This window comes from Phragmites australis, chromosome 8 (genome assembly GCF_958298935.1).
Source record: "Phragmites australis chromosome 8, lpPhrAust1.1, whole genome shotgun sequence".
NCBI classification, from domain to species: domain Eukaryota; kingdom Viridiplantae; phylum Streptophyta; class Magnoliopsida; order Poales; family Poaceae; genus Phragmites; species Phragmites australis.
The window spans coordinates 23,396,754-23,406,591 of NC_084928.1; positions in this window are offsets into that span (position 1 = coordinate 23,396,754).

A 9,838-nucleotide genomic window follows, 5' to 3' on the forward strand; every position below is an offset into this window, starting at 1 on the left:
CTTGTTGCACCATTTCACACGACGTCTGGTTTCGGATTCATCCATGTCATTATGAATCCTTCTGGTCTTGCACCATCCCAGCTTCTCCTTCATCTTGTTAGGATTCGGGATATACAATTTGTCCGGTCTAGGGTTCGCTGTGAATGAACCCGCAATCTCGAACCTAAAAAGCTTGTGGTTCCATGTGGCATAGAGAGCTTCCTTCATGAATTAGTTGGAGACATACCTTCGAGTCCTCATGTTTGTCTGAGCACAAGAAGCAATAATATGGGAGCATGGCTTGTGCAGTAGCATTGGCTTGTGGCAGCTACAAGTGCACCTTTCTTCAAAGAGCGTACACTCCTAAATAACTCTTTCACATTTTCCCCCTCCGACCTTTGTCCGTACACAGAATGCCATGTCTGTGCTGCGCAGTCCCCATGGGTCTCATCTAGTGCATCTGTGCCTTCTTCGACTTATCAGCCATGTATTGAGTTATCTTGGACCCATATATCAAACGACTATCATTCATTTCCATTGACATTAATGCATACAGGTCCATGAAGTATTTGTAGGTCCCTTGCAAAATGAATTCCACAATTTTGACTAGTGGTAGTCCCCTCAGACCTTTCATGACCTAGGTGTAGACCTTAGCTAAGTTTGTCATCATAATTCCATACCTAACCCCGTGTGTGTCATAGAGAAGAGCACACTTCTTCTTCGGCTCATTCTCAATCCACTTGTTGAACGACCTTACATCTAACTAGGTTCACCTTCTCATTTCTAGAGGATCTATTGGGAGGCTACCGAGAGCAATAGGTATGTCCTCCTATCCCCTCGCTAGCCTCCATGCACACCTTTGTGTTTGCTTCATAGTCAGCTCATCTAGTGTGTTCCACAGAGTGACGAACTTCCACTCCTGATTCTTACAACATAGCCCCTTGAAAAGGTCCATTAGGTTCTTGTTCTTGAACTACCTGAAGAAGTTAGCACCTAAATGCCTCATGCACCTCCGACTTTATAAATCTGGCCATATGGGACCGACTCGTCCATCTTCTGTACCATTCTGTAGGTCAAGTATTGCCTTCAGATCCCTGCATGCCAATCATGTATAAGGCAAAAATTCAACAGATCTCCCACAATAAAAATCCTTACGTGATACAAGAACAAATACCAGATGTCTGTGTGCTCACTCTTGACAAAGGTGAAGGCCACTGGTAATACTTGGTTGTTTCCATGAACTCTAATTGCAGTTAGTATCTGACCCTTGTACTTACCGGTAAGGAAGGTCCCATCGATGCAAAGGATAGGACGACATTACTGGAAAGCTTGAATACGTGCTCCAAAGGCAAAGAATGTGTGCTTCAGGACCAATTTGCCAAGTTCCTGCACCAACGAGTAGTGATCAATGTCCCAGTAAGTCCTAGGGTTCCTCCAAGAAATGGTGCGAAGCAACTTTGGGAGATTATTGTACGATACTTCGTACGTCCCAAACCTCATCTCAATTGCCTTTCTCTTTTACCTCCAAGCCTTGTTGTAGTTGATGGTGTATTGATACTCCTCAATCGTCTTGATTATTGATATGGGTTCATAGTTTAGGATATTCACAATCTGAGTATACATGACATTGGCAACGAAACTTAATGAAAGGTTCTTGTTCTGCCTCTCCAATTCGTCCATCTAATAAGTGTGTTCCACTACTATCGACATTTCTAATACTCAACCCGCTTTCCCTTGAAGGCGTGCACCTGCCACGGGTAACCCTCATTCACACACTTCACGTCACACTCTTTCTTGCTAAACTTCACAATAGTGTATTGCCTCCAAAGAGATGTCACCTATTGAAACACAACATCCTTAACAGCCTGGCTGGTAGGGTACCTAGCCCCTTGACACACCTCATTCTGAGTGTACTCCCATGACACATGATAACATTCATTTACCACTAGGTTCACAAAATTAGGATTGTTTTAGTCTGTAGGGATAAGAACATCACCATCTTCGTCCGAAATGTCATCTTTAGGAGCTTCCTCATCCTCCTGCTCCACCTGTTCAATTAAACCAGAGATGAGTTCCCCTTCATCTGCCTCACCAGTTGGTTCCATCAGATCGGCCGAGGACTGCCCAACATCCGGTTCTTCCACCTCGTGTACCACTGTTTCGTCACCCTCCTCCATAGTGCCTCCATCCAGTAACTCCCCAATTCTCTCCATGTACCTCCATTACACGAGCAACATAGGTGGTCAACCTTGCTCAGTTACATCCTGCAGGTACCTCCTCCAAATCTGGGTTTGACTTAGCGGGAACATCTCCCAGTAAACACCTTCAGTTCTATGGTTGCAATGCTAATGGTCATCTTTTTTTTTTTTTTGCTTAGGATCTATTTTAAAACCACATATTAACGAGTCGTACAATGCCTCAATAATCTTTTCTATTGGTCTAACTATACCCTTATCCACTGAATCAAACACTGATAGATTTACCCCTTACGAACCATAAACAATGTCACATTCTCCATAAAAAATTCTAAACCACCACTTATCTGATATATCTGTCCACGATCGACAAAAAACTACACTATTATTTTGGCTAACAAAAACTATATTTACTAGATCTGCAACAATAAAATATAATAAAATAAATATATAATGCAACTCAAAAACCTAGATATAATAGTTTCTCTAAAAAAACTAGATCTAATAACAGTGTAACTATCATAAAAAAACTTAGGTATAATAATTACTCTACATTACTAAAAAAACTAGATCTAACAATAGTTTGACTTTACTATTTACAGTTTGATCTTCAATTTTTTTCACAATTAAATAAGCAAACAGTTTATAAGTATATGATGTTATGAAAGTACTTTAGATATTACATTAAATGATAATTTTGTTATATGAATCAATTAAATATTTTAAAATTATAGTTAGTCAAAATATAAATAATAAAAATCAAAGTGGTTAAGTATTTATAAACAGAGGGAGTAACATGCATCCTATTTTTTTATTCATCCATCAAGTATCGCATGTATTCCTTAGTTATGCAGAGACATGCAACACAGCGGCGCAGCATGCATATATCCATTCTTTGCGCCGTCCGCACCACGCTCAGCCGTGATGCCGTCTTATTGCTCTTCCGTGCCACCACTTTACGTACGTCCGCACTGACCACACACATCTGGTTGCCTGCAACCTCAATTTTGATATGCACTATTCTTTATTGGAACCCATTTATGACGTCCTTGATTGTTAGAATCTTAATTTCTCTATTATCTAATTCTAATTCATTATCATTGACCACATTCGTTCTCAAGATACGCATGCATATGATCAAACCATAAAACTATTTTCTGAGCATAAGTTCTTTTCCAACTTGACTTAATGTCAGTCTGCGCAACACGACTCACACAAGTATATCGCATATATCAAAATCACAAATATTACTAATGCATATGTCCAAGCAACATATTAGAACCACATAACATCACCTATGCCACAATGCTAAATCACTTTGATTTGTCAATTTTATTACTAAACCAATTTTTCATTACACACGATCTCGCACTTTTATAATTAGCATCATACGTTGTTTTGAATTTTGAACTCGAACTGAAAGACATTGTAGCGCTATCCCTTCACATTAGCAACATACCATTACAATGTACTTCTCCGGCCATCATGGATAGGCCTTTCGGAACATCACGAACATCATAAAATGAAGGTTCATCAAGAGCATCATCTGTTGATGCCATAATATGCTGCCCCAGTGTGGAAGAATTTTCAACACACTACAACAGAACGTGTCATTAGCACCGGTCCACTGATTACTCGATACTGATAATTACATACTATCTATGACTATCAGTGTCAGATCAGTGCCGTTTCGTGAATAAAACTGGCGATGTTAGTTTACCAACTAGCAGTGATAGGTGACCAACCGGCAGTGATAGTGTTTTCCGCTCTTTTCAAATTTTGGTTGTTGCTAGTGTATGATATATTTATAGACACACATACAAATTTAATTCATGAGACGTTAAGTTTCATCGCAGTATATATACACAAGCACATATAAATTTAAGTCAAAATATCAAGTCTTATCACAATATATATACACCACATACATATCAAATTTCGTTACAACAAGGATAAGAAGTTTAAGGTTTCTTGCTAATCGAATGGTCTAAACTCTGCCTTTGCTTGTTAGATGAAGGTAACGAGATCGACCAGCCAAGTTTATGGTAATCACCGGTTAGTCTGATGACTTTGTCATTGATGAACTCGGCTAGTTGTTCTTGAAGTGCGTTGATTTCAATAGGTAAGAGTTGATCTGTGGCCAGCTTGAGGAGCTGCAATTTCAAGAATTGAATAAATCAATTCTATGAACATGTATCGGACCTTAAAATTAGTTATCAATATGTATGCCACCTATCTCAACATCGTTCACCTGGAGGGACTAGTCTCGGTGAATCCGCGCATGAATTCCATTACATAAAAAGCACATAAATTATTGTCCGGACCCTGCTTCCTATAAGAAAAGTCATATCGGAATATTCATTCTTTCATGTATAGCCGATGTCTAACACTCTTCTTGACATATCATGCGTACACTCCGTATGTGTGTGATTATTACCGTAAGTAGACTTAGATTCAATCATATCAAAGATTACAATTGCAATAACGAAATGATCAAGTTTACCTTTGTAGCAAGTCAATGACCGGTTGATAGGTTTCTTTTGGATTATTTTTTGAGTCCAAGACAACAATCTTGCTAATGTCTGGCTGGATGATCAAGAGGATCCAGTGAAAACTGCATATTAGTCACCATAGGTTAGTTGGTCCTAATTTCTAACATTGTATTGCTTAAAAAGAGAAGAACATTCATTGAGGAAAACACATATCTAAAGTGGTGGGGTAAAAGTAAGAATTTATTTAATTGTAGCTCCATAATACACTCTAATGCATAGTCCTCGGTTTCTTTTGGTATGCTTTGGATCGTTGTCGGGTTTACTTTATGTGGGTCGATGAATCCCACATGGTGAATGCCTTCATTCCTGCATTTGTGTACCAACATTCTACACAAGAAATAAGTTAATACATTCAATCTAAGGGTACAAAAATGTATACTGTGAATTATATGTATATGACACTTACAGAGTCCAGCAACTTATGATAGGCACATCGAGGGTATCTTGCTGGTACACTTGTGGAGAAAATCTCAATGCTTGTATCTGGCCTTGAACATTTATTTACCCTGCATCAACTCCTTCATCTACCACGTATGGAATTTTCAAAGTTGAAATGTTTGGTTTTTCCACACGTCTGGTGTGACCAACAATTCGCCAAATTTAAATTTCCATCTCTCGATTGCTTTTGGTGTCGAGGACTCGTCTAGAAGTTGCTCTCTTGTCATTTTGGATTCTTCAATAAATCTTTCTAAATTTTTTTCTTGTAGTATGTATTCGATCGTAGACTCCTTCAATTATTTCTTGCTACGGGTCTGATTTGCATTTAGGCTCAACAGGTTTTGCCATCTTCAAGAAAAACTTCTGCATTTCTATACGGATAGGTATTTTCTTCTCAGGCACTGGCTTTTACAAGAATTTCTTAACACTGGTGTCCACTTTCGCTCTGATTTCCTCTATAGTTTGTCATAAGGCAACATCTCAGGTGCTGCCACCTTGTTAGGTTGCTTTTGCTTCTGGGATGAAGTCAATTTATGAGATGAACTCAAATTCTTAGATTGTGCGCATGATATCGACTTCCTAGGGGGAGGAGTCGGCTCTCTTGGTGGCGGTAGTAGTGACTTCCGAGGGGGAGGAGTTGGCTCTCTTGGTGGCAGTGGTGGCGACTTTCAAGGGGTAGGAGTTGGCTCTCTTAGTAGCAGTGGTGGTGAGTTCCATGGGGGGGGGGAGTTGGAGATCTTCTTAGTGACGGTGGGGGTGACTGTGGTGGGGTCCGACTCCGCATCAGACAACTCGTCTGTCTCTTCTTCAAACACTATATAGCGCTTGTGCCATAGAACAAAACCACCTACATTTGATCTGAGCCTCTTGTAACCCGTCTCTCGAGGGTAATCCATATCAATCTTATGGTATAGCCTTTGTATGGAGTCCACGTGGACCTTGGCGTATCCCCGCGGTATCAGGAGATCATTAAAGAGAGCTCCTTCAACGCATTGGTCAACCTGCTCCATAGCTATTGTGGTGGTAATGTTCAAGGTGCGCATGACAAGCTTACACACTTTTCTTTCTGTGATGTCATCCACGGGGTAATGAGCTAATTCTTCTTTTAGAAACCCCGCGGATGCGAAACTGCTCCGACGACAACCAGAGCTCAAAACATTATCTTTGCCTTATTGCTTCATGTTTCCTTGCTGAAGTGCTTCTTTGATTTTGGCATCTATCATCTGTCACTCTTATACAAGTTCTTGTTATACTAAAGCCAACATCTCTATCAATTCTGCTTTGGTTCTCTTTCAACTCCTGTAACTTTTGGCGTCTTGCGGGAATCCCTATTTCCAAGGTACCATACCCTTGCCTCTGGTGCGGCATGGGTGCTCATCGGTTTGTAGTGCTAAAGTTAGCTAGTCTTTGTCCCTTTGTGATCTGAAAGAGCCTTGGGAAGACTGGACGTGGGCATCTGAAATTCTTTGAGTCGCTTCCTGTTCTCTGTCGCTTTTGAACATTAGGTTGCCCTCTACTAACAAAGTCACCCCTCTCGTGTACAGATAGTGCTTCGCTCATTCAATCTAATCGGCCATTGCAGGTGTTACACCACTGCGGGTTACTTGTTCTTCCATCTCTTCCCACTTGTCGTATTTCCTCACATACCCACGCGAGCCAGTTCTGTGAGGGTATAAGTTCCAGTGGGATTTGGCCTTGTTTGCCTCACTTAGTTGTTGTGCTTCCTTTGACAGTCTATACTCTACGAAATCATTCCAAAATAGTTCCACCGTCCGATAATCCTCCCATTTCAGTGTCCAACCCTTTAAGTAATAATTTCTCCATAGCTTACCCTTGAAAGTCCTGAACACGGTGTCCATTTTTGATATGGCACGACTCTTTGCTTTGGCCATATTGCATCCTTCAGGGTATTCAAAATTTCCACCAACTTGCCCCACATAAGTTCCTTGATGTCATTGGGAACCACCCACTTGTCATCTCGTCTGCCTCTCCAACTTCTATATATGACTGCAACATGGTCCCTCATAAGACCCGATTGTTGTCTTGAATACCCCTAGAACAACTTTAGGTCTTGTGGGCTCCTCAACTGAATTGACCTCGGTGATGATGAAACGTCCCTTGGGTATCCTGTTGGGACCTCATCCACTCCTCTCTTCTCCGAAGTCTCACCCATTGGAGCATCAGCATCACGATTGATCTCATCCTCCAGAGCATCATCTACGGTCGTGCCCTGTGCAAAATCAACGATGTCTCAATCTCAAATTGATCCATGTTGACGTACGCACTCGGGCTGCTACCTCCCGTCTGGTCCACCTCCATGTTTACAGGCTCATCTTGTACTGAGGCTGGACCCGGATCTGAGGTGAAGCCTTGTATCGGAGAGGGGACGGGGTGGGGCCGTGAGTGGCAGTTGGATTTTGTACATATCATTCCTACATGAAAATGTAAAATTCTAATTACATGAAGTCCTGAATTACAAGAAAGTGTAAATACATAAAATTTCTAAAATACATGTTATGATTTGCATGCCAAATATATATTCATATTATGACATCTTAACTGAAATACACATACAATTCACTAAATATATAAAAAAATTCTAAATACATGAAATTCTTATTATATGAAATTGTAAATACATAAAAATTCTAAAATACATGTTATGATTTACATGCCAAATATATATTCATATTATGACATCTTAACTGAAATACCTCTACGATTTACTAAATACATGAAAAGTTAAATGAGGTAGCTCAAAAACACTACTACTACACTTCTACATGGTTCTTCCTTGCGAAATACCACAATTGGACAAAATAGCCAGGAAAACTGTTAGGTGATTATATCAATGAAATAATGAGAAATTGTACAAGAAATGAAGGTTTCAACCAATTAGGTAACAATATTTGATATTATTATTAAAGTAGCATGGCATCACATCTTTATTTTTAAACATGATCTTACATGAAAGTGACAGCATTTCAAAAGCACAAACATCTTTCAATATGTTTAAAGCATCAAAAGAACAGCAAGTTCTCAGCTAGTAATTAGAACTTGGATAGAATACTCAAGTTTTAAAGCATCATCATGGACATTGCTACTGTGCCGAGTGAGAGAGAGTAGAAAATCTAAACAAAAGGCTGCAAACAAGTACTGATAGTACATAAAGGCTAAATCAGTTGCAACCAAATTTGTAACAACCCAAATTCTTAAAAAAACCAAGAAAATTTAAAACTTTTTCAAAGAAAATAAAATGGTTATAAAAAACTAAATAAAAACCCTAAGTACGAATGTGTGTCTTTATGCATATACACATATATGTGAGTATGTGTGCTATATGTAAAAAATACATATATACATTAAGGGCTATTTTTTTCCTATAAAAGAATATCCATATATAAATATGTATATTAGTTGATTATTTGTTTGATTGATTGTTGATTGATTCTGTTAGCTAATATATTATATAAATGTGTGATATATACGCTATATTTATAAATATACATGTGTATATATATGAGAGGAAATAGAAAAGAAAAAAAAAGCCTCTAGGGTTATTTGGACCGAAGCCTATCTTCCTCTCCTTCTCTCTTCTCTCCCTACCATCCAGCCCACCCAGTCAAGCCAGCCCGTGACGGCCCTCTTTTCCTCTTCTCTCCCCGCTTGGGCCAGCCACTGCCACCCGCATCCTTCTGGGCCACTCGCGCGCCTCGGCCCAGCTGCAGCTGCATCCGCCCGCTGCCGAGCTAATCATTAGGACGATCATTTTTCATAATCACGCATACAATGATTAACCAAAATACTATTTCGTTAGTCCCAACATGTGTTTACTTCTAGGATCAGAACACACACTTTTACAATAAGCACATCATCACAAGACATAATAAAGAACGAGTAATTAAATTTAGTTATAAGTCTTTAAGTAGATTAAAATTTACAACAAAATACATAACCCGAACATTTGTTAGAGTAGTTACGCAGTGGAATAAGTTACATTACGCAAAAGATGGGTAGCATTGTTTGTCTTAAGGCACCATCCCAAAATAATGACACACGAGTAGAATGACACTACTCCCGCCCGTCGCCAACATCGGTGGGAGTAAAATAGCCAAAAACTAAATCTTTCTCACCTAAAAAGCACGTGAGTATGAAGGTACTCGCAAGATTTAATCCATAATGGACACTTATAAATAGCCCGACTCCAAAGAGAATGCGTATGGGTAATTAGCAAGGACTCGGCCACAAGGTTAAGTAACTTCATATACAAAAGTGATTTGGACTCAAATGTAAGCATCTACACCTAACCAAAACACCCTTATATCCTAAGATCATCAACATAACAAAGTTGTAACTTGTAACATATCAACTCCATATCAACACCACCAAGCACTTCCAACCATACCATTACAACATCCCGATATCAAAGACTCTACGATTGATGTAAATGGACATAAGCATGCTCATAACCAAGAGTGTGATAATTAGAATTTATATTACAACATGCAGGGGGTACATCTTTATCCACATGACACGAGGATCATTCAGCTTGTGTCACCCGCTAAAGTGCGCACAAGAGGGTACCCGTTTCAACCTTTTCCAATTGAGCTCCGACCGTTTGAACATGCACCTATAGGTGCGAAGGTCTACTAGGGCTACTTCTGGAGCACCCTA